Source organism: Schistocerca cancellata, chromosome 6 (genome assembly GCF_023864275.1).
Source record: "Schistocerca cancellata isolate TAMUIC-IGC-003103 chromosome 6, iqSchCanc2.1, whole genome shotgun sequence".
In the NCBI taxonomy this organism is placed as follows: domain Eukaryota; kingdom Metazoa; phylum Arthropoda; class Insecta; order Orthoptera; family Acrididae; genus Schistocerca; species Schistocerca cancellata.
The window spans coordinates 11989666-12016606 of NC_064631.1; positions in this window are offsets into that span (position 1 = coordinate 11989666).

The window sequence follows — 26941 nt, forward strand, 5'->3', positions numbered from 1 at the left end:
AGCGCAACCGAGGCCCGGCGCAAAAATGTCTGCAAATTCTTCACATAGACGAGAAACACTGTCTGAAGGCACAGTCTGGTTCACTGATAGAACCTGATATACTATGTTGTTGTTGTTGTCTTCAGTCCTGAGACTAGTTTGATGCAGCTCTCCATGCTACTCTATCCTGTGCAAGCTTCTTCATCTCCCAGTACCTACTGCAACCTACATCCCTCTGAATCTGCTTAGTGTATTCATCTCTTGGTTTCCCCCTATGATTTTTACCCTCCACGCTGCCTTCCAATACTAAATTGGTGATCCCTTGATGCCTCAGAACATGTCCTACCAACCGATCCCTTCTTCTGGTCAAGTTGTGCCACAAACTTCTCTTCTCCCCAATCCTATTCAATACCTCCTCATTAGTTACGTGATCTACCCATCTAATCTTCAGCATTCTTTTGTAGCACCACATTTCGAAAGCTTCTATTCTCTTCTTGTCCAAACTATTTACCGTCCATGTTTCACTTCCATACATGGCTACACTTCATACAAATACTTTCAGAAATGACTTCCTGACACTTAAATCTATACTCGATGTTAACAAATTTCTCTTCCTCAGAAACGCTTTCCTTGCCATTGCCAGTCTACATTTTATATCCTCTCTACTTCGACCATCATCAGTTATTTTGCTCCCCAAATAGCAAAACTCCTTTACTACTTCAAGTGTCTCATTTCCTAATCTAATTCCCTCAACATCACCCGACTTAATTCTAATACATTCCATTATTCTCGTTTTGCTTTTGTTGATGTTCATCTTATATCCTCCCTTCAAGACACCATCCATTCCGTTCAACTGCTCTTCCAAGTCCTTTGCTGTCTCTGACATAATTACAATGTCATCGGCAAACCTCAAAGTTTTTATTTCTTCTCCATGGATTTTAATTCCTACTCCAAATTTTTCTTTTGTTTCCTTCACTGCTTGCTCAATATACAGATTGAATAACATCGGGGATAGGCTACAACCCTGTCTCACTCACTTCCCAACCACTGCTTCCTTTTCATGCCCCTCGACTCTTATAACTGCCATCTGGTTTCTGTACAAATTGTAAATAGCCTTTCGCTCCCTGTATTTTACCCCTGCCATCTTTAGAATTTGAAAGAGAGTATTCCAGTCAACATTGTCAAAAGCTTTCTCTAAGTCTACAAATGCTAGAAACGTAGGTTTGCCTTTCCTTAATATTTCTTCTAAGATAAGTCGTAAGGTCAGTATTGCCTCACGTATTCCAGTATTTCTACGGAATCCAAACTGATCTTCCCCGAGGTCGGCTTCTACTAGTTTTTCCATTCGTCTGTAAAGAATTCGTGTCAGTACTTTGCAGCTGTGGCCTATTAAACTGATTGTTCGGTAATTTTCACATTTGTCAACACCTGCTTTCTTTGGGATTGGAAATATTATATTCTTCTTGAAGTCTGAGGGTATTTCGCCTGTTTCATACATCTTGCTCACCAGATGGTAGAGTTTTGTCAGGACTGGCTCTCCCAAGGCGGTCAGTAGTTCCAATGGAATGTTGTCTACTCCGGGGGCCTTGTTTCGACTCAGGTCTTTCAGAGCTCTGTCAAACTCTTCACGCAGTATCGTATCTCCCATTTCATCTTCATCTACATCCTCTTCCATTTCCATAATATTGTCCTCAAGTGCATCACCCTTTCCATCTGAGCTCTTGATACAAGTGGTTTTCTTATATCCAAATGTCTGTTTAATTTTCCTGTAGGCAGTATCTATCTTACCTCTAGTGAGATACGCCTCTACATCCTTACATTTGTCCTCTAGCCATCCCTGCTTAGCCATTTTGCACTTCCTGTCGATCTCATTTTTGAGACTTTTGTATTCCTTTTTGCCTGCTTCATTTACTGCATTTTTATATTTTCTCCTCTCATCAATTAAATTCAATATTTCTTCTGTTACCCAAGGATTTCTACTAGCCCTCGTCTTTTTACCTACTTGATCCTCTGCTGCCTTTACTACTTCATCCCTCAAAGCTACCCATTCTTCTTCTACTGTATTTCTTTCCCCCATTCCTGTCAATTGTTCCCTTATGCTCTCCCTGAAACTCTGTACAACCTCTGGTTCTTTCAGTTTATCCAGGTCCCATCTCCTTAAATTCCCACCTTTTTGCAGTTTCTTCAGTTTTAATCTACAGGTCATAACAATAGATTGTGGTCAGAGTCCACATCTGCCCCTGGAAATGTCTTACAATTTAAAACCTGGTTCTTAAATCTCTGTCTTACCATTATATAATCTATCTGATACCTTTTAGTGTCTCCAGGGTTCTTCCATGTATACAACCTTCTATCATGATCCTTAAACCAAGTGTTAGCTATTATTAAGTTGTGCTCTGTGCAAAATTCTACCAGGCGGCTTCCTCTTTCATTTCTTACACCCAATCCATATTCACCTACTATGTTTCCTTCTCTCCCTTTTCCTACACTCGAATTCCAGTCACCCATGACTATTAAATTTTCGTCTCCCTTCACTATCTGAATAATTTCTTTTATTTCATCATACATTTCTTCAATTTCTTCGTCATCTGCAGAGCTAGTTGGCATATAAACTTGTACTACTGTAGCAGGAGTGGGCTTCGTATCTATCTTGGCCACAATAATGCGTTCACTATGCTGTTTGTAGTAGCTTACCCGCATTCCTATTTTCCTATTCATTATTAAACCTACTCCTGCATTACCCCTATTTGACTTTGTATTTATAACCCTGTATTCGCCTGACCAAAAGTCTTGTTCCTCCTGCCACCGAACTTCACTAATTCCCACTATATCTAACTTTAACCCATCCATTTCCCTTTTTAAATTTTCTAACCTACCTGCCCGATTAAGGGATCTGACATCCCACGCTCCGATCCGTAGAACACCAGTTTTCTTTCTCCTGATAACGACATCCTCTTGAGTAGTCCCCGCCCGGAGATCCGAATGGGGGACTATTTTACCTCCGGAATATTTTACCCAAGAGGACGCCATCATCAATTAATCATACAATAAAGCTACATGCCCTCGGGAAAAATTACGGCCGTAGTTTCCCCTTGCTTTCAGCCGTTCGCAGTACCAGCACAGCAAGGCCGTTTTGGTTATTGTTACAAGGCCAGATCAGTCAATCATCCAGACTGTTGCCCTTGCAACTACTGAAAAGGCTGCTGCCCCTCTTCAGGAACCACACGTTTGTCTGGCCTCTCAACAGATACCCCTCCGTTGTGGTTGTACCTACGGTACGGCTATCTGTATCACTGAGGCACGCAAGCCTCCCCACCAACGGCAAGGTCCATGGTTCATGGGGGGGGGGCTGATATACTATAGACAAGTTAAACAACTGAAATAAATCGAAACCAAACAAGTTTACTGCAGAAGAAGAACTAAGGACGTAAAATGACACAAGTTTCGTTTGTCCCTTGTATGTTGCAAGAAGGCTGCACTGTCCTAAGACAGGGAGCTCGTGACCTGAATAGGCAGTTAACTTAACAGTTGCGACACGCAACGGAAGTGCACCCAGCAGTTTGTACGTGTCTTGATTGATCAGTGACACGGCAGCCCCGGTATCGAGCTGGAACGGTATCACTTTGCCGTTAATGTCTAAGTCCACAACAAGTTTATTTTCCTGCTGACGACAAGAGCGACTGTCTCGTGCAACGTGAACTGCCACTGGTACAAAATCACTTGCGACTTGACGGGAGTTCCTACGATGTCGACACACACTATTTGTGGGACGAACACAGTCACTGTTAGAGAGAGTCGCACTGGGTGGAGTAGCATGAACTGTATGAATTTCCATGAGTGAAGTTTCGCGAGCCTGAGTATCCTTGGTTCGATTAAGATTCTGGCGCGAAGCATAGGGCCTGGAATGATGTTGAGTTTCTGATCTGAGTTTTTTCTGGAAAACACTTTGAACATGTCCTTTTTTATTACAGTAAAAGCAAATAGCTTGGCGTGATGGGCAATTCTCACGCGAATGTCTAGTAGCACACCGCAGGCATGATTTTAACACTGCATTTGCTTGCCGGCGCAGTACACGTGGCTGAGAGCCTGGCGGCAGTGGCGCGGTCGGGCGTGAGGACTGTTTACTGTTCCGTGCAGCTCGCCCGGCGGGCCGGTTAACCTGACACATGGGTGGCAAAGTTTCAAATGATTCCTGAGCAAAGTCAAGTGTGTCCTGCCGATCCAATATGTCCATCACTTGTTGAAGGGAGGGATTGACTAGTTTCAAAATCTGTTCCCTTATATGAACATCAGAAACGTTCTGTGCAATTGCATCACGTACCATAGTATATGAATAAGGGTGTCCACATTGACACTCAAAAGCACAATCCCTAGTAAGGCCTTGCAAGGTAGCAACCTACTCCCGATTAGACTGACCTGCCATACATTTTGTACGAAAGAAGGTATACCGTTTCGCAACTACATTGACTGATTCTTTGAAATATGCATCTAATGCAGACAAAATTTCGTCGTAGGACAGAGTTGCTATGTCGCGTCGGGGAAATAATTTGACTATCACACGGTACGTGGTCACCCTGACGGAAGATAATAAAAAAGGCTGCCTCTCGTTACCATGAATTCTGTAGGCGGAGAGATGGAATCCAAATTGGCGTGAGCACTCCGTCCAGCTTTCCAGTGCAGCATCAAAAGGACGAAAAGTTGGTGCAACTTCATGTTGTGGCTGCATTAGCGGTCTAGCGGCGGCTGCCGCATCGTTTTGCGTTGCACATTGACCCTGGACAAGCTGTCACAGGGCATCCAGTAAGGCCTGCGTCTGCTGATTCTGTAAGCGATAAAATTTGGTCAGTACATCAGGAGATGGTGGCGAAGCCATTACACATGTAAATCAGGGCAGTATAGCTATGAACGCGGTGTTGCCTCGTCGCCAAATGTTGTGGGTTGGCAGGAGAGCCAACACTGGTTTTGAGAGGAAACCGAAAGGCACGCGTTTTAGCTCACGCAGGCTGGCTTGAGGTCTGGAACATGACAAGGAAATTAGACTTTAGCAAAAAACGTACGTAGCTGCTGGAATACTTAACTGTAATCCAGAAATGGTGAACATCGCTCTTGACGGTACATTATTCACAATCTCAATAGTAACTGGTAATGGCGCCTTGCTAGGTCGTAGCAAATGACGTAGCTGAAGGCTATGCTAACTATCGTCTCGGCAAATGAGAGCGTATTTTGTCAGTGAACCATCGCTAGCAAAGTCGGTTGAACAACTGGGGCGAGTGCTAGGAAGTCTCTGTAGACCTGCCGTGTGGCGGTGCTCGGTCTGCAATCACTGATAGTGGCGACACGCTGGTCCGACGTATACTAACGGACCGCGGCCGATTTAAAGGCTACCACCTAGCAAGTGTGGTGTCTGGCTGTGACACCACAAATTTCATGTTGTGAGATACTTGCTCTCCATTACAGATTGAATCTTTTTCTCACAAGTTTCTTGTGGGAGGGAGGTCAGGGAGGTGGGATGGGATGTGCTACGGTAGTATATTATGCACTGCCTCAGTCGATCCCTGCATGTCAAGGTGAGCACACACAAGAAAATTTTCCAACAAGACAACATCTCCAATCTGCATCAATGAATTGTGTAATTAGTACATGTAGTTGCTGGACAGGGTAATACTTGCACCTTCCATTCTAACAGCTCTGCACAGACTGAGTGATCTTCACGCCAGTTCTTTTCTGGGTTTGGGGGGGGGGGGGAGAGGAAGTCTGGGGTATTTTGCATAGTAAGAGAGTTAATTAACTGATCGATTTAATTAATTAATCGATCAATTAATCTGATATAAAAATATGCTATATAAAATATGCTATCGGAGAGAGGAGAGGAGGAGGACTGGTGACTTCCCAAAGGGATGAAAGAGGAGGAGGAGGAGGAGGGGGAGGGGAAGATGTGTGGGGTTTTTAGAAGCACAAATTATCCCCAGGTGGCCACAAATCAACCTGCAGGAGGTCATAAATCAGTTAGCATAACAACAGGTTAAGATGAGGGGCAGGGGTAAATTGCTCCCGAGTAGACGTTTGCACCTGAATGATTGCAACCTGCACATAAAAAAACGGCCCCAAACCCCTTTTCCACTAATCGTGTCATACGTGTCATGACAGGGAAACACAAAATATTCTACGTCATTGAATATTCGGATCAACAGATTAAAAAGAAAATCTCTAAAGGAGGAAATTGCCAAGAGTTTCCATTATACAACACGGCATCAAGCGACAGGAGCTGGAATGAGATGCCATTCTGTGCAATGAGAAATTTGTAGAGTCTAAATATAAACAAACCGTTGGTATGTTGCGAAGGACCCACAGAGCGGAAATGAACCTGTTTGAGTGCAATTCATTCTCAAACACCAAATATATATAATATACACTCGTAGAACAACAGAAAATTTGACAGTAGCGTTCGTCGAAGACTCGAGAAGCAGACAAGGAAAGCGGATGAGAGATACAGAGAGAGACAGACAGAGAGACAGAGAGAGAGGAGAGCACAAGAATGCTGATTACTACTTTTTTAATTACTGGGATAAAGTTAACTTGCTGGAAAATTCTACAGTGTGTTTGTTATTTCTAGGGAATTCAGTACGTAATGGAAAGTCAAACTGTTCATTTCCTTTCCTTCCAGCCACGGATCGGTACCATTAAGCTGGTTTCACATATATCTTTCATACTGCTGTCAGATGCGATTAACGTAGGCGGGGTTGCGTTTTCGTCGATAACTTCCTTCGCATTCAATCACACTACATCAATGCAAAGTGCTTAGATCCAGGGTTAGGAAAAAGTAAAGAAAATTGAAGAAAGGAGTTTTAATGGTTCTGTAATTGTACACAGTCTCGCACTACTTCAGTAGAACGTCCGTACAGTCAAGTAAAATCCCAGAAAAAATCTTTCCTTGCGTTGTTGTTCAACTCCTGCCTCACTTACGCACCTTTCTTCGATATTGGCGACCATCAGAGATCTATTCTGCACCTTGCCATTTTGTGGTAGGTTCCTACTGATAATACCAAGTACGTTGAACTATACCGTTTCCTGTTTTTCTGGGAAACATTTGTCCGCGGTAGGCGTTCACGCGCTATTGTTTTGTTCGGGAATCGAGGTGTGCGGAACAAACTTTGTATACACTTTTTTCGTCTTCAAAACACTATAGTGATGTTGCTCTACTGCGGTTTGTGACAGAGGAGCCTTGATTCACTGCGGCCACACGCCCACCACATGACGCTGCCTGCTCACAACTGTGTGCTCGAACACACATCTGCTGTTTGTAGTTGTTAGTGGCAGCTGCCACCCTAGTAGCTGTACTCGCATTGCATATACTCCAGGAAGAATATCAGTTTCGGAACTTTTGGGACGAGTGCTGCATCTACGCTACACTGGAGATTTGTTATGCGAATGAGCCGTTCGAACTTCCTGTTTCTTTTTTTTTTCAGTCTCTTGTTTCTTCTTTCGCCTCTGACAGTGACAAGTATTTGTCAAAAACTGCACGTTGTGCTGTGGGTTAGATTCAAACCCGAGTTTCGAGTTGAGGAGAGATCTGTCTAGTCTTGTGACAGACACGAATCAGACAAGGTATACTCACCTTTTCAAATTAGAAAAGCGCAGAAATTCTAAAGTGTAAGTAATGCTGCTGTAGATAGCGGCGCCCTGAAACCGAAACTGAAAGCATTTGTTCGGATAGTCGTCGTAGTGTGGCGCTCCCGGAGTACGCACGGTCCCCAGGACAGGCCGTAACCTTTTATTGCGGCCACTGCTGTACGGCGTAAACTTTTATGTGTGACGATAAAAGTGCTGGACGTCCCTAAAGTGGCATTCTGGTGCACCTACAACAATACAGCAAGTTTCATGTGAAAGAGAACGTGTTGTGCTAGGCGCTGCTGCAATCAAGTTTAACTTGGGCGAATATGGCCTGGTGGAGATTGCGGTGAGGTATTCCGTATGTCTCGTAAGTCCAGCAGGTAGTCTGCGTAGCGAACCATCACACTACACGATTCTGTACACAATAATGTCTTTAGGGACAGTAATGCAGTTTCTAACCCTACGAACCCTTTTACTTTGCCATTTGTTACTGTAACTCACTGGATGTTAAACACTGCAGTTGGTGTAACTGTTCCGATAAAAGACAATGTAGGTATCATGTAAACCGAAACTATGGACAAAGACAGACGTAAATGCTAAATACAGCGTAGATTACATGTCAGATCTGATGAACAGGTGATGTTATAACGTTTGACGTTAGAATTAAATTGAAAATAATACCACTACATACACGAAGGGAAGGATATAAATCACTCTGAATAATATTATGTAATGGTACAGCGACTTTGTCTTCAGAAGGAACAGGAAATTCACAAGTAAGTGAAAGAATAATATCGGCGCAAATGACACGTGAACAAATTGATGCACATTCTGCTATAGGTGTAGTAGCGTCAGTGTTGATTTCAGAACGTTGGAACGTTACAGCTTGTCTGCGGTATATAGAGGAAAACACGTACCAAGCAGACGTAAAAGGTGATACGTACCATTTACAGTACGAGTCGGGATGGATAGTTACTCACTGTTTGGCCCATGGCAAAGTGTGACGTAAATCTTGAACCGTTCGACCTGGGCAATAGTTAAAAAAAAAAAAAAAAAAAAAAAAAAAACGATTTTCATAACCAGTGCCGCTTACGTAAATTTAGTGAACTGTTTTGACCGAGTATGTGCAAAACTTTAGGGTAACCAGCGTAGACTGGAATAGTGAAGGTATGGTTAGAATAATTGCAGGTACAGTTGTAAAGAGGCAAGATAAGAAAAAAAAACCGGAAGAACTGACAAAATTATGTTTAAAATGACAGAATGCAATAATAGAAAACTCGCAGTTTCCATGACATTTAATGAGGTATTCACTAGATACGGTGAAATGATAATCGTGTATGTTAAATATGTCATCTAGCATATACCAGTAAGTTAGAGGACAACACGGACAACGTACTATTTACTTAAAAAAAAACACAAATAAAAACACAAATCACAGAATCGTCGAAGAAGTTTCATGAACACTGGTTAATATATATATGTATTACAAAAATCGTAGGTGAACTGTAAAGACTCTTCGAACAATGTTGTTAAAGGACTTCCTGGGTCTTAATAACGACAGATCCCCCTTAGATAATGGTCCCATTCTGGAACTTTTAATGGAGGTAAGATTAGGATTTCACTTAGAGGTACTCCCCCGATAAGCATTCGATTAAGCTGACAGAACTTGATGCAACTGCAGAGAGAAAGAAGAGATCGAGGCGTCTGAAGGGAGGGAGATTAGATTTCAAGGTCCCGTCAACGACGACGTCATCAGGGGCGAATTACCAGCTGGAATTACGGAAAGACGAAGAAGGATATCAGCTCTGCCCAGGATGTTTGGAAGGGTGTTGGAACCGCTACCCCGTCAAGTCGATGATCCAGTCTTTTCATCAGATCTATGAAGCAGATGTCTGAAAACACAAACAGTGAAACGGATGTGAATTATAAGGCAGGGAACGTATCACAATCAACAGGATCATAAGCATATTTATAATAGCTATTTAGAAGAAAATACAAAAGTATCAGTAAGTAAAAACAAATTAGTGTCACTAAATGGAAGTGGTAAGCTGTTCTGTGGTAAGTTAGTAGTCCTACAGGAATCAGTACATCAGTGAACATAACACCTGCGAATTCCAGGTTAAACAACGAAAAAAGTGTCTAGATGAGTTCAGGCAAAACGTCCCAGGAGATAAAAGTTTTTCGTAGGTAGTAAGATGTATTAACCTGTATCACATTCTAAATAAGTCAGATGTTACGTAAGACAAGAAAGGAAAATAAATGTGTTCAAAATCTTTTCCGGAAAAATTATACTAATGTCAAAATGGAAAAAAACACACACGAAAACCATTTAAATTTTATGAAACTATAGTTTTTCCATCACTACCTTGTGGCTCTGAAACATTACGGTGTGAGAAACTGACTAGTGTCAGCTTTAAGGCAAATGAAATGAAATTTTTAATGACAGTCAAAAGACATGCTCAGTCAGATTACATTTTGTATCACGATGTGAGGCAAGAGAAGGCAATAATACATATTGAGTCACATGTCAGCGTACAAAGAACGTTGTATAAAAACGTACGAAGACTGGAGAAGGAAATAATCATGGTACATGTATGCAGTGGAAAAGTAACCAGATCAAAAACGACATTGACTAATTCAGAAAATAGGAAGAATCTTCAGTTCTAATACGGGACAAAAGAAAGATACAAGAAAGTGAAAAATATAGGGAAGATGATGATGATGACAAAGACAAAAATAGAACATAGTTCTAGGGGAAGTAGTGGGACGAAAAATTCGAAAAATTAACTCCTGTTTTAGTGGAGCGTAGTCAACATGTATTCTCTGAAAATTGCCCCTATGGAACATTAAAACCCAAAACATCTAAGTGTCTGAATGTATAATGTTTATTTATGAGTAATTCAGTATCAAATAAAGGCCATCAATTATGTATTTTGTTTAATTGATGCAGTGTGTAATGTATTTCAACATTTTAATTTTTTTGTTTTATTTTGGAAAAGTTTATTATGGTAATAGAAGTGTCCATTATCCGAGATGAGTTGGGCAGTTATTCAGTGTTAGGTAAGATTCCTAATGAGAAATCACTGTTCGAGTTCTCTTTGCATACACCACAGGTATTTTCCCTCTCTTTCTGTGATGGGCTTGGATAAGTTACTAGCATATTATTAGTCGGATTGCGATTAATTTATCCTAGAGCTTTATAAATTTTTCTTCCTGTGCAGTTGATCATGAGCAGTAATTCTTCGTGATGTAGCAAACCATAAAAGGAGGCAAAACGTATAAGGTAACTCGCACATATAGCGTTCGTAGATGATTTCGTTGCAAGCTTTCTCTTTCTGTTGAACAGGACATCTACGCGTTAGACCTATTTTCTTGACGTTTTCCTTTACAAAATCGTTCAAAAACTGTAGCTGATCTTGCCAATAGAGATTTTTGCTTTACGTAAACTTCTCCGAAGACTCTGACAAGAAGCAAACGAGACTATATGTCAACATATTTCCCCCTTTTACCATCCTGGGGATACTAGGGCAAATTAAAACGTCCAGGTTCAGAATTTGACAAATTGAATTTCTGCACCATGTCACAGTCCTACTTACTAATGCGTTTGAGAGCTTAGCTGCAGGTCTGTCCGTCAGCATGCCTGCCGTGTTGCACAAGGTCAAAGCGTTGCCGTACACCGTTATTATGAGAACTACGTCTACATCTACACCTACATAGCTGTTCAGCAAATGACGCTAAAGTGCCTGGCAGAGGCCTCACCAAATCACCTTCATACTAATCAGTTGACGCAAATTGGATTTCTCCTCGATTCAGCTTCTCCAGCGTTTCTGTTGCGCCCGTCTCCACGGGCAGCAACACATTCCGTTGTTACGAGGTTGTGCAGCCATGGCATGAATAACCGTTGTTGACAAAAAAAACGTACACTGTTAGAAGGCGTAAACCATTCAAAAGATAATCGCAGTTTCAGCCACAATAAGCTTTTACCAGACAGGAGGATTTGACGCAGGTGAAATTCATTGTGTGACTTAATCGAAAATTTGAATAACGTTTTTCTGCGTTATTGTTAGAGCTACGATTGAAGAATTCAGGAAAGTAATCAATGCTGTCGGAAAAGTTATCTCGCTGGTAACTGCGGTGATCAAATGAAGAACTCTGACCGAATTATCGGCATATTTTAGCCTAAGTTACGAAAATGCAGCTGTAGTAATATTCAAATCCCTTATCTCCCAGCTCTGACAATGAGCGATTCACTAAGTACAGCATATTTGACTTTCTGTGTGGGTAAAGTATAGAGAATTCATTTGTGATACACGTTATCAGTTTGGGAATTGGAAGTAGTTTATGAGGTTGGTGCTTAAGTTCGTAGCGTTTTCGTCTTACATATTATTAATTTATCGAAAATTCGTGGCAGATTTTAATTATCTGCCGGACCGAGACTCGAACTCGCGACCTTTGCCTTTCGCGGGCAAGGACTCTGCCGACTGAGCTACCCAAGAACAATTCACGATCCGTCCTCAAAGCTTTAATTCTTCCAGTTCCTACTGTGAGGGCGAGTCGTCCAGTCACGCTTCGCTAGCTCAGTCGGATGCCGGCACGGTAGCTCAACATGTTAATATGTAACGCAGCCAATGAGATTGCTGCTAACGTAGAACCTTTTCTCCTCGCGGATACCACTCGCGCAGTGATACCTGAACGCGCGAGGTATTATAACGAGTGTACAGACCTCCGATTAGTCAGTCTGCATTTGTCTGCGCCTAATAAGATAATCGTATTCCTGTACATAGCCATGAAGATAAATGACTAGACGCTACGACAAGTATCAGAGATATGTGAGAAAAAGATTAACGTATCAAGACCAAAGGAACTTCAGATTGTCAATTGTAAATAGCATACAGAATCAAGTTAAGTAATTTCTATGCTTTTTATTATTTTAATAAATGTGTGTGAAAATTAATCAAGTTCTGTTTAAAGTTGGTCACCGTAAATCTGCTACTCTAGGAGTGCAAGTGGCATTTCTATCGTCTGACCTAACGGCAGAAGATAAACACGCCACGATAAGACCACGAGACATATTGCTGACACTCGCCTACTTCGTTAGAGCGACAAGTCAAATAATCTGATGGTGTGTGTACCGAAGGTCTTACAGTAGTACACCACATCATGGATTACTGAAGTCTCCCTTACATGTGTACGTTGTGTTTATTAAACTTGTGGGATAAAGCTACGAACTTAAGACCAACCTAATAAATAGTGATTGTTACGTATTTTATGATGGTGTTCTGAAGCCATATCATGAAACGTACTCATAAATGATCAAAGTGTCACTTAATTCTTTGCAAAAATGCGCGATTCTATTAGGTGCTCCTTCACGAGGTTCTTCTGATACCAAGGAACTATCGAGTACGTACGTTGTAAGACGAATAAAGTGATTTGTGTTATTGAAGTGTGTGGGCAGGGCCGTTATTGTAGCTTCTGCAGAGGACTCATCACTGGTTTAGATATACAAAAACTAACATCGTTGTCATTCCACTTACCTTCAGAATTTTTTGATATGTGTAAGTATGGTGTGATATTTTGTAGATGAAACGGGAAAGTACCCGGCCCGTGAGGAATTAAACAACGATCATAGCAATATTCTACAGCAAAAGTGGAATATGTGGATGAGGATTCAACAGGCAGTCCCAAACAGGAAACGTCCAAAGCCACCCCGCGTGAGCACTTCCAAATTTTGAAGATTTTTACCGTGTGAACGGGACAGAGATGCAGATCCACGTGTTAAGTGACCACATCACCTAGAGAGATTGCATGTTAACACGTCCACAACAGTCGAAAGAGTTAATGAAGTTCCCCGCTGTTCTCGACTGCAGCAAAATAGCAAAGTATTGCTGGTCTGTAGGCAGATAGCTTACATACCGGGTGGTTATAATTAAACTTTCCTTATTTAACACGTTATAACACGGAAACTAATAACCGCACGAGTATCAAACTTTGTAGCATTAATGTCAATGACATGGGAAAGAGAAATAATGCAGAACGAATTCAACTGAAACACTTTTAATTTGCTGCTACGGTACTAGCATCATTACCGCTACAAAAGTGGCTGAATATGGCGCCCATGAGTATCCAGAAGTCTCTGAAAGCCCAAGATTGCATTCTGCACAGCAGATCGAAGCATGTCCGTAGATGTGCTGGCTACCTCTCTTCATATGCTGCGCTTCAGATGAGGACATGTGTGAGGGACTGAGATCAGGTGATCTTTCCGGCGAAGCATTTGGGAACGACCGCCTGATAATTTGATCGTTTCCAAATGTGTTTCGGGGAAGCAGATGAACTTCACGAGCGATGTGCGGTGGGGCCCCATCTGGCGTGAAAACTGTTGACTTCAATGCGCCTCTCTCCTATGATACGCTGGCGATGTATATCGCAGTAATGCTGGCCAGTCAAACTGCACGCCTTTGGTCTTTGGGTACCCATCCGTTCAAAAAAGAATTCAATGATGAACTTAGCTGTGAAGCCACACCATACAGTGACACGTTCACCATACAGAGGAACTTCATGCACAGCGTCTGGAGTTGAAGACTCTCACACTCGGCAATTCTGTGTGTTCATCTCACTCGTCGCAGAAAGATGAGCTTCATCTCTCCATATGATGATCTAGGGCCTGAACTCATCAACCCCCATCCTTGCGAGAAGTGAAGAGGTTCAGTCAACACGTGGTTGTGCGAACTGTTGCGCAAGCGGCGGTGCGATATGGATCTTGTACGGATACCATTTGAGAATGGTTCAAAGCACCTTCCGTACAGTGGACCACGGGATGTTCAACTGTTGTGACATAGCAGGCGCGCTGCCTGACGATCGGGAATTGAGCGCGGCGTTGTCTGCGACTTCATCAACCACCTGTGGTGCAACCGGTAATCGGCCTCTACCCGGAGCGACGCCCGGTTCTCCAGTTGATTCGAACTTCTTCATCATGCTCCGCACAGCAGATTGATAAAGAAGTTCCTTCCGTAATCCTTTCAGCCGGCGGCAGCTGCAGCATTACTGTTGTTTTGACAATAGAGATTCACCAATAATTCCCTGCCCCTTTTTCCAAGCTAATGTTGACACGTCTCCGAGAGGTGCACTTCGACTGGTCAGGTGTGTCCCACTATGAATCGCTATGACTGATCACGGCACCTGGTGGCATAGTTGAAACTGGACCGTAGCGCTGTGACACATGGAAATCATGCACCCCATTCTCCGGACATTAATTCCACCAAGTTTGGTACTCGTATGGCAATTAGTTTCCACGTTAAATAATGTATCGTGTGACTAGGGCCTCCCGTCAGGCAGACCGTTCGAAAGGAGCAAGTCTTTCGATTTGACGCCACTTCGGCAACTTGCGCGTAGATGGGGATGAAATGATGATGATTAGGACAAAACAATACCCAGTCCCTGAGCGGAGGAAACCTCCGACCCAGCCGAGAATCGAACACGGGATTGATATTCTTTCGCGCTGACCACTCAGCTACCGGGGACGGACGAGTTTCCGCGTTATGACGTGTTGAACAGCGAAAGTTTAATTATAAATATGCAATATGAAGCTGCTGTTTGGAGCATCTGAGGAGGGCATCTGCCTTAGCCGTAGAACTATTGTGTTCAAAGTACAGTGGTGAGACGTTAAAAGACGGTCCTACAATATTTTGCCATCCCCAGGTTGTGTCAGTGAGTAAAATGCTTGTAAAATGTTTTAGCACGAACTTTCGCTTCAAAAACTAGATTGTAGGACGTATTTTGCAGACCCGCATAAATCAGACCCACTCGTGGTGACACAAATGTACTGAGCAGATACGAAGACGATGCATATGAAGTTGGCACCCAGTTCCAGTATAAACTCAGTTTTTAAATGTTCTGCTCTCGGAGTGTGGTATAAATATTAATGTCCCAGCCCGCGCCCCAGCTGTGTGCAGAGTACACCAGCAGCGCCCCTGCGTGTGGGAGCCGCAGAGCGCGGCACGCACGCCCGCCGCCCGCCACCCGTGACCTTTTGCAAGCGCGAGCACCCTGCTAAGCGCCGCCTGCCCTTCACGTAATGTGTGCGTACACATCTATCGTTCCTAATTACTCGTACATTTCATTAAAAGCGCAGCCTCTAAAACCAACAAAGTAGAGTGCGTTAACGGTATTACTTTTCCCAGGTAACTTCATTACGTTCTGTTCTCCTCTTAGCAGGATTTTAGCACACAAATAGTCGATTGTCACGAGAAGAATTTTAACCCAGCACTGCAGCCCACGCTGGGTATTACCCTCGACGAATTCAAGTCTAGTTGCTACAATATAATGAGCATATACTTAAGGAGGAGCAAACAGGCTACAGCCTGGAAGGGTCTGTACTGATGCAGATATTCCCATTAAAGAGGAACATTAGGGAAAGCTTTCGACGATAGGCAACAAAAAAAAAAAAAAAAAAATAAACATACACCAAACAGATATCTGCGAACAAGTGTGAGCATTCAAGGAGCACAAAATGGTTCAAATGGCTCTGAGCACTATGGGACTTAACTGCTGTGGCCATCAGTCCCATATAACTTAGAACTACTGAAACCTAACTAATCTAAGGACATCACATACATTCATGCCCGAGGCAGGATTCGAACCTGCGACCGTAGCGGTCGCGCGGCTCCAGACTGTAGCGCCTAGAACCGCTCGGCCACTCCGGCCGGCCAAGGAGCACAAATCAATAAACAAAATAAGAATGAAGAGTATTCAAAGAGCCTTCCTGGTAATCCTCAACAGCGTCACCTCAAAAATTAAATTTTCGCTAGTGAAAGAGCTCAACTGGACACTTAAATGCAAAAAGACAGTGGAAGATATAACTGACAATTCTAACGGGAAATACATAAGCTACATTATATTTACAACTGACATAGAGTCCATTACGCTTTTTGAAACTGTAATAATCCAATTAAGGTTGTAAAAGGAATATGGTCCATAATGACATTGGAATTGCGGAAGGGAGATCACAAAATCGAAAAGAAAACATGTTAATAGTGTGTTAGTGGTATGAAGAATTTCTCTTACTATATTGAAGGTATACGTAATATAAAGCAAGAGAATGTATGTAGCACATAGACAAGCAAGAGAATATATGTAGCTGATAGACAATCACAGTAAAATAAATAAATTCAGGAGAAATGGAGGAACAGAATGAAAGATACAGTACGGGAAGAACTGGAGAAATGTGAACATGAAGTGAAGTTTGGCAGAGAAGAAGTAGTGAGCTATGTTTGATCAATTAATAACAAATCTGTTCTGTGAGTAGATGTTTACTGATTTCCAGGACTTCCAAAAGATTCAGTTTTTGAACTTCGTTTGCCATACCGAAAATGCTGGACTGTGACAGGTAGCTGCGACCCTTCACAGTACTAGCTCAACAAATTCTCAGCCAGAATTCCGGGAGCACTGGCTATCGACATCAATACGTGATCTAAAGTATCCGGACACCCCAAAACATACGTTTTTCTTATTAGGTGCATTGTGCTGCCACCTACTGCCAGGTACTCCATATCAGTAACCTCAGTAGTCAGACATCATGAGAGAGCAAAATGAGGCGCTCCGTGGAACAGACGGACTTCGAACGTGGTCAAGTGATTGTGTGTCACTTGCGTCAGACGTCTGTACGCTACACTTCCACACTCCTAAACATCACTAGGTCCGCTGTTTCCAATGAGATAGTGAAGTGGAAACGTTAAGGGACACGGACTGCACAAAAGCGTACAGGCCAACTTCCTCTGTTGACTGACAGAGACCTCCGACGGTTGAAGAGCGTCGTAATGTGTAATAGGCAGACATCTATGCAGACCATTACACAGGAATTCCAAATTGCATTAGGATCCACAGCAAGTACTATGACAGTTAGGCGGGGGGTTTGAAAACTTGGACTTCATCGTCGAGCAGCTGTTCGTAAGCCACACATCACGCCGGTAAAGGGCCGCTCTGGGTAGCCGTCCGATCTAGGGCGTCTTGTCACGGTTCGCGTGGCTGCCCCCGCCGGAGGTTCGAGTCCTCCGTCGGGCATGGGTGTGTGAGTTGTCCTTAGCGTCAGTTGGCTTAAGTTAAATTGTTGTTGTTGTTGTTGTGGTCTTCAGTCCTGAGACTGGTTTGATGCAGCTCTCCATGCTACTCTATCCTGTGCAAGCTTCTTCATCTCCCAGTAACTACTGCAACCTACATCCTTCTGAATCTGCTTAGTGTATTGATCTCTTGGTCTCCCTCTACGATTTTTACCCTACACGCTGCCCTCCAACGCTAAATTTGTGATCCCTCGATGCCTCAGAACATGTCCTACCAACCGATCCCTTCTTCTAGTCAAGTTGTGCCACAAACTTCTCTTGTCCCCAATCCTATTCAATACCTCCTCATTAGTTACGTGATCTACCCATCTAATCTTCAGCATTCTTCTGTAGCACCACATTTCGAAAGCTTCTATTCTCTTCTTGTCCAAACTAGTTATCGTCCATGTCTCACTTCCATACGTGGCTACACTCCATACAAATACTTTCAGAAACGACTTCCTGACACCTAAATCTATATTCGATGTTAACAAATTTCTCTTCTTGAGAAATGCTTTCCTTCCCATTGCCAGTCTACATTTTATATCCTCTCTACTTCGACCATCATCGGTTATTTTACTCCCTAAATAGCAAAACTCCTTTACTACTTTAAGTGTCTCATTTCCTAATCTAATTCCCTCAGCATCACCCGACTTAATTTGACTACATTCCATTATCCTCGTTTTGCTTTTGTTGATGTTCATCTTATATCCTCCTTTCAAGACACTGTCCATTCCGTTCAACTGCTCTACCAAGTCCTTTGCTGTCTCTGACAGAATTACAATGTCATCGGCGAACCTCAAAGTTTTTACTTCTTCTCCATGAATTTTAACACCTACTCCGAATTTTTCTTTTGTTTCCTTTACTGCTTGCTCAATATACAGATTGAATAACATCGGGGAGAGGCTACAACCCTGTCTCACTCCTTTCCCAATCACTGCTTCCCTTTCATGTCCCTCGACTCTTATAACTGCCATCTGGTTTCTGTACAAATTGTAAATAGCCTTTCGCTCCCTGTATTTTACCCTGCCACCTTCAGAATTTGAAAGAGAGTATTCCAGTCAACATTGTCAAAAGCTTTCTCTAAGTCTACAAATGCTAGAAACGTAGGTTTGCCTTTTCTTAATCTTTCTTCCAAGATAAGTCTTAAGGTCAGTATTGCCTCAAGTGTTCCAACATTTCTACGGAATCCAAACTGATCTTCCCCTAGGTCGGCTTCTACCAGTTTTTCCATTCGTCTGTAAAGAATTCGCGTTAGTAGACTCCTGGAAATGGAAAAAAGAACACATTGACACCGGTGTGTCAGACCCACCATACTTGCTCCGGACACTGCGAGAGGGCTGTACAAGCAATGATCACACGCACGGCACAGCGGACACACCAGGAACCGCGGTGTTGGCCGTCGAATGGCGCTAGCTGCGCAGCATTTGTGCACCGCCGCCGTCAGTGTCAGCCAGTTTGCCGTGGCATACGGAGCTCCATCGCAGTCTTTAACACTGGTAGCATGCCGCGACAGCGTGGACGTGAACCGTATGTGCAGTTGACGGACTTTGAGCGAGGGCGTATAGTGGGCATGCGGGAAGCCGGGTGGACGTACCGCCGAATTGCTCAACACGTGGGGCGTGAGATCTCCACAGTACATCGATGTTGTCGCCCGTGGTCGGCGGAAGGTGCACGTGCCCGTCGACCTGGGACCGGACCGCAGCGACGCACGGATGCACGCCAAGACCGTAGGATCCTACGCAGTGCCGTAGGGGACCGCACCGCCACTTCCCAGCAAATTAGGGACACTGTTGCTCCTGGGGTATCGGCGAGGACCATTCGCAACCGTCTCCATGAAGCTGGGCTACGGTCCCGCACACCGTTAGGCCGTCTTCCGCTCACGCCCCAACATCGTGCAGCCCGCCTCCAGTGGTGTCGCGACAGGCGTGAATGGAGGGACGAATGGAGACGTGTCGTCTTCAGCGATGAGAGTCGCTTCTGCCTTGGTGCCAATGATGGTCGTATGCGTGTTTGGCGCCGTGCAGGTGAGCGCCACAATCAGGACTGCATACGACCGAAGCACACAGGGCCAACACCCGGCATCATGGTGTGGGGAGCGATCTCCTACACTGGCCGTACACCACTGGTGATCGTCGAGGGGACACTGAATAGTGCACGGTACATCCAAACCGTCATCGAACCCATCGTTCTACCATTCCTAGACCGGCAAGGGAACTTGCTGTTCCAACAGGACAATGCACGTCCGCATGTATCCCGTGCCACCCAACGTGCTCTAGAAGGTGTAAGTCAACTACCCTGGCCAGCAGGATCTCCGGATCTGTCCCTCATTGAGCATGTTTGGGACTGGATGAAGCGTCGTCTCACGCGGTCTGCACGTCCAGCACGAACGCTGGTCCAACTGAGGCGCCAGGTGGAAATGGCATGGCAAGCCGTTCCACAGGACTACATCCAGCATCTCTACGATCGTCTCCATGGGAGAATAGCAGCCTGCATTGCTGTGAAAGGTGGATATACACTGTACTAGTGCCGACATTGTGCATGCTCTGTTGCCTGTGTCTATGTGCCTGTGGTTCTGTCAGTGTGATCATGTGATGTATCTGACCCCAGGAATGTGTCAATAAAGTTTCCCCTTCCTGGGACAATGAATTCACGGTGTTCTTATTTCAATTTCCAGGAGTGTATTTTGCAGCTGTGACTTATTAAACTGATAGTTCGGTAACTTTCACATCTGTCAACACCTGCTTTCTTTGGGATTGGAATTATTATATTCTTCTTAAAGTCTGAGGGTATTTCGCCTGTCTCATACATCGTGCTCACCAGATGGTAGAATTTTGTCATGACTGGCTCTCCTGAGGCCATCAGTAGTTCTAATGGAATGTTGTCTACTCCCGGGGCCTTGTTTTGACTCAGGTCTTTCAGTGCTCTGTCAAACTCTTCACGCAGTATCTTATCTCCCATTTCATCTTCATCTACATCCTCTTCCATTTCCATAATATTGTCCTCAAGTACATCGCCCTTGTATAAACCCTCTATATACTCCTTCCACCTTTCTGCTTTCCCTTCTTTGCTTAGAACTGGGTTGCTATCTGAGCTCTTGATGTTCATACAAGTGGTTCTCTTCTCTCCAAAGGTCTCTTTAATTTTCCTGTAGGCAGTATCTATCTTACCCCTAGTGAGACAAGCCTCTACATCCTTACATTTGTCCTCTAGCCATCCCTGCTTAGCCATTCTGCACTTCCTGTCGATTTCATTTTTGAGACGTTTGTATTCCTTTTTGCCTGCTTCATTTACTGCATTTTTATATTTTCTCCTCTCATCAATTAAATTCAATATTTCTTCTGTTACCCAAGGATATCTATTAGCCCGCGTCTTTTTACCTACTTGATCGTCTGCTGCCTTCACCACTTCATCCCTCAGAGCTACCCATTCTTCTTCTACTGTATTTCTTTCCCCCATTCCTGTCAATTGTTCCCTAATGCTCTCCCTGAAACTCTCTACAACCTCTGGTTCTTTCAGTTTATCCAGGTCCCATCTCCTTAAATTCCCACCTTTTTGCAGTTTCTTCAGTTTCAATCTGCAGTTCATAACCAATAGCTTGTGGTCAGAATCTACATCTGCCCCAGGAAATGTCTTACAATTTAAAACCTGGTTCCTAAATCTCTGTCTTGTCCTTACCACTACCAAAAACTGACGCCGGTAAATGCCAAACGACTCCATCCTTGGTATAAGGACCTTAAACACTGTACGACTGAGCCGTAGAAAAACGTTGTGTGGCCTGGCGAATCACGGTACACAATGTGGCGACCTGATGGCACGATGTGGGTATGGCGAATGCCCGGTGAACGTCGTCTGCCAGCGTGCGTAGTGCCAACAGTGAAAGTCGGGGCGGAGGTGCTACGATGTTGTTTTGCTTTTCATAGAGGGGGGTTGCATCCATTGTTGTTTTGCGTGTTACTAACACAGTACAGACCTACACTGACGTTTTAAGCACCTTCTTGTTTCCCACTGTTAAAGAGCAATTCGGGGATGGCGATTACATCTTTCAACACGATCGAGCACCTGTTCATAATGCACGGCCTGTGGCGGAGTAGTTGCACGACAATAATATCCCTGTAATGGACTGGCTTGCACAAAGTTATGACCTGAATCGTACAGAACTCTTTTCGGATGTTTTGGAACGCCGACTTCGTGCCCGGCTTCACCGACAGGCATCGATACCTCTCCTGAGTGCAGCACTCCGTGAAGAATGGGCTGCCATTCCCCGAGAAATCTTCCAGCACCTTATTGAGAGACTGGAAGTTGCCATAAAAAAATGGCTCCGAGCACTATGGGACGTAACTTCTAAGGTCATCAGTCCCCTAGAACTTAGAACTAATTGAACCTAACTAACCTAAGGACACCACACACATCCATGCCCGAGGCAGGATTCGAACCTGCGACCGTAGCGGTCGCGCGGTTCCAGACTGTAGCGCCTAGAACCGCTCGGCCACTCCGGCCGGCACTTGCCATCAAGGGTAAGGTTGGGCCAACACTACACTGAATTCCAGCATTACCGATTGAGGGCGCCAGGAACTTGCAAGTCATTTTCAGCCATGTGTCCGGATACTTTCGATCATATAGTGTATTCAGCCAAGTTAGTTGCTATGTCTCTGCTTGATATAAATTTTATCACAGTCACGTCAACTAATCATTGCGCTTCCCACTGTTGTTTCATATTTGTATTTTGTTTTCATCATTGAGAAGAAAGTGGGCTTCGATGTTCGTCATATACTACAAAATCATATAGTTCGAGAATTTCAATGTTTTCACAACACTCTGATATCTATGCTACATATGGGATGCTGCGTCATCTCCTGTAAACATTGGAAGGAACAGCGGAGGAAGCGTATTGATCGATTTCTCTGCAAAGAATTCAAACAGCAACAAAAACAAAAACTGGACATGATCAAATTCTTGGTGGGTATGTAAAATATTATTTCCAGGTGACTTAATTGCAAAAGGAGTGCAGCTGCCTACAGATAGTTTTTAAAAATATGGTTTTCCTTATAATAAGTAAGAATTCCAACAAAAATGGTGAAAAACAATGGTCAGCATGGGAAAATTTCCTCGGACATATTAAGAAAGTTATTGAGCGGATTGGAAATGTGTTAGCAAAACATGGGTTAAAACGACTTTGTACCTACTAGGTAAGTTGAAGAATTACTTACAGTCGGCTGCTGTGGCCGAGCGGATCTAGGCGCTTCAGTCCGGAACCGCGCTGCTGCTACGGTCACACGGAAGTGTGTGATGTCCTTGGGTTAGTTAGGTTTAAGTAGTTCGAAGTCCAGGAAACTGATGACCTCAGCCATTTGAACCATTTTTGAACTTCCGCCACCGTTGGAGTGGTTCTGTAAGTATCTCCTGAAGTTCAAATGAAGTGCTAGTGATTAAATTTTACGTTTCAATAATATGGGATGGAGCTCTGATATGCAATTTCCCTGTTCATTAGAAGATCACAAACTAGCTTATCTGTTAACTTGAGGGAAACCCAACTTATGTTCAACCGCAGCATTAAGTATGATTTGTGGATTTTTCAATTTATTGATGTAACAGTTATCTAAATCCGACGTTTGGTTCAAATGTCATGAGAATTTTAATCGTGTAACGCATCAGAATTCCTGGAGGCAAGCCTTGTCCAACTACCGCGACTCTGCTGAGTGGCGAAGCGAGGTCACCAGGAGGTACCATAGCGAGACATGTCTGCCTACGTACAAAGACTTCTGTTGAACTAAAAGGTAAGGCGAGGCTTAGGGGAAAGGCATCCTTAGCAACGCCGGAACTGAGCCGCTCCTGACCCTGAAGGATTGTGCCTCCATAAAAGTATGTTTTGTAGTCGACAAATTGATCACAAAATTACGAGAGACTTAGACCAAGGTTACGCGTGAGTTTCAGGTGTGGCTTATCTGAGTAGTGAACTAGAGTTCCATAGTTCTCAGCGTATTGCGGCAGGTATTGGTAGTCATCCGAACATGTATTGTAAACTCCCCACAAAAATTAATATTTCGCTGCAACCTCTCAACAGAAAATGTTAACATAAATACACTCCTGGAAATGGAAAAAAGAACACATTGACACCGGTGTGTCAGACCCACCATACTTGCTCCGGACACTGCGAGAGGGCTGTACAAGCAATGATCACACGCACGGCACAGCGGACACACCAGGAACCGCGGTGTTGGCCGTCGAATGGCGCTAGCTGCGCAGCATTTGTGCACCGCCGCCGTCACTGTCAGCCAGTTTGCCGTGGCATACGGAGCTCCATCGCAGTCTGTAACACTGGTAGCATGCCGCGACAGCGTGGACGTGAACCGTATGTGCAGCTGACGGACTTTGAGCGAGGGCGTAAAGTGGGCATGCGGGAGGCCGGGTGGACGTACCGCCGAATTGCTCAACACGTGGGGCGTGAGGTCTCCACAGTACATCGATGTTGTCGCCAGTGGTCGGCGGAAGGTGCACGTGCCCGTCGACCTGGGGCCGGACCGCAGCGACGCACATATGCACGCCAAGACCGTAGGATCCTACGCAGTGCCGTAGGGGACCGCACCGCCACTTCCCAGCAAATTAGGGACACTGTTGCTCCTGGGGTATCGGCGAGGACCATTCGCAACCGTCTCCATGAAGCTGGGCTACGGTCCCGCACACCGTTAGGCCGTCTTCCGCTCACGCCCCAACATCGTGCAGCCCGCCTCCAGTGGTGTCGCGACAGGCGTGAATGGAGGGACGAATGGAGACGTGTCGTCTTCAGCGATGAGAGTCGCTTCTGCCTTGGTGCCAATGATGGTCGTATGCGTGTTTGGCGCCGTGCAGGTGAGCGCCACAATCAGGACTGCATACGACCGAGGCACACAGGGCCAACACCCGTGGTGTGGGGAGAGATCTCCTACACTGGCCGTACACCACTGGTGATCGTCGAGGGGACACTGAATAGTGCACGGTACATCCGAACCGTCATCGAACCCATCGTTCTACCATTCCTAGACCGGCAAGGGAACTTGCTGTTCCAACAGGACAATGGACGTCCGCATGTATCCCGTGCCACCCAACGTGCTCTAGAAGGTGTAAGTCAACTACCCTGGCCAGCAAGATCTCCGGATCTGTCCCCCATTGAGCATGTTTGGGACTGGATGAAGCGTCGTCTCACGCGGTCTGCACGTCCAGCACGAACGCTGGTCCAACTGAGGCGCCAGGTGGAAATGGCATGGCAAGCCGTTCCACAGGACTACATCCAGCATCTCTACGATCGTCTCCATGGGAGAATAGCAGCCTGCATTGCTGCGAAAGGTGGATATACACTGTACTAGTGCCGACATTGTGCATGCTCTGTTGCCTGTGTCTATGTGCTTGTGGTTCTGTCAGTGTGATCATGTGATGTATCTGACCCCAGGAATGTGTCAATAAAGTTTCCCCTTCCTGAGACAATGAATTCACGGTGTTCTTATTTCAATTTCCAGGAGTGTAATATTCACGTTAAGTGTAACCTCCCCACGCAAAATAATAAAAATGAATATTATTGGGTTAATGATTGTAATTTAAGTGCAACGTCCCCACAAATTTCGTTCCTTTCACATTTGTAACCTCCCTACAGAAATTCATTGACATTTAACCTCCACACAAAATTTGTTTCCCATTTAATGTAAGCTCGAAACAGAAAAATTCCTAAACCTCGTAATAAAAAATAAATTCAGTAACCTGGTAGAATTTGGATGACAGCAGCGCTGCGTCATGGCCCTGTAAGATCATCCTGAATAAAAAAAGGAAAGATTCCTACCTCAATAAAAACGGCGAATATATCTGCTGTTATATAAAATTTTTCGGGGACAGCTCTGTGCAATGCTGGCCGATAGATTTGTCATTTATGAAAGGAAGCAATTGATTTTTCTTTTGTAACAATAGGAATAATCATGGTTTGAAGAAATTAGTAAATTCTTTAAATTGAAATGAATGTTTTCTTTGAAATTACTTTATATCACGAATATTATTATTAGGACATTTTTAAAAGATTTACATGGGACTTTACATAACATTACTAGATATGCACGAGGCTGCTTTTTACCTTATACAATAATACTCAGGCTCCGGCATCGCTGCACCGCGACCGGCCCAGCCAACATGATACACCAGACAGGACTGACAAGCGTAGACAGGCGACTGCTCCCTAGCAACAACTTACTGCTACTGCTACACAGTTCGTACTGCAGTCAACACTGCTCTTTGGTCTCAGATTCTCTTATAGCTTACATATCGCAGGCAGCACATACCTCTTACAGTATTTGGTGGCAATTCAACCTCAGTTGCGCGATAAGTTTTATTCTTGGCTCATCTGATATTCGGAAAGTACAACTATGTACAATAAATTAGTGAGTGACAGTTACGTGCTCAATATTTACATTCTTAACTGAGACAATAACTGCAGATTAAGGGGCTCCGGTAAGGCTCAAAATCATGAAAAGTTCAATTTTTACTTTTTTGCGGTTTCTGATTCTGCATACTATTACCTTTTAATAGGTATATAATTTATTCAATTCCGAAGACTACAACTATTTTAAAAAAAATTTTTAAATGTGTTCTACATGGGCGTGACCCACTGTGGCGCTGTTAAACTGCTGTCAAATGGTGTTATTATTAACGTCCGTGTTCATCAGGTACATTTTAGTGATGTGAGATAAAGTATGTGTTGTGGCTAACCTGTGATGTTTCAATATATATCGCTGGTGTGATTGTCGATTGTTTCATGTTTATTCACTCTGTCGTTATCTCGAAAATATACGTAATTAATTCTGTTTCTTGAGTCTCTGTTTTGTTGAAGTATAATAATGAGTAAAAGTAAAGTTATTAGAAATCCTCTGAAGGCTTTTAAGAAAAGGAGAAATGATGGAAAGCCAAAAGTATGTGTTATTACTGTAAATAATAACGTTCTAACATGGTACGAGCGATGCTTGCATTAGACAAGGAACGCCTTCGGGCTGCAGACAGGGCTGTAAAGAGTCTAGAAATACAAGCAAGAGTAAACAGGAGGAGGAACAAGAGGAAGCTGGAGGAGGAGTTTGCAGAGGATGAAGATAATCCATCCTGTGGACCTGGAATGCACTAAAAAGTTAATCCAATCTTTGTCGCTCGATTCCCAAAACTTTTATTTTCTCATACTAATTACATGTTTTCTAAGGATCTTCCAAACATATTTGTTTCAAACTTTCAGTAAATGTTACACAGTACATTCT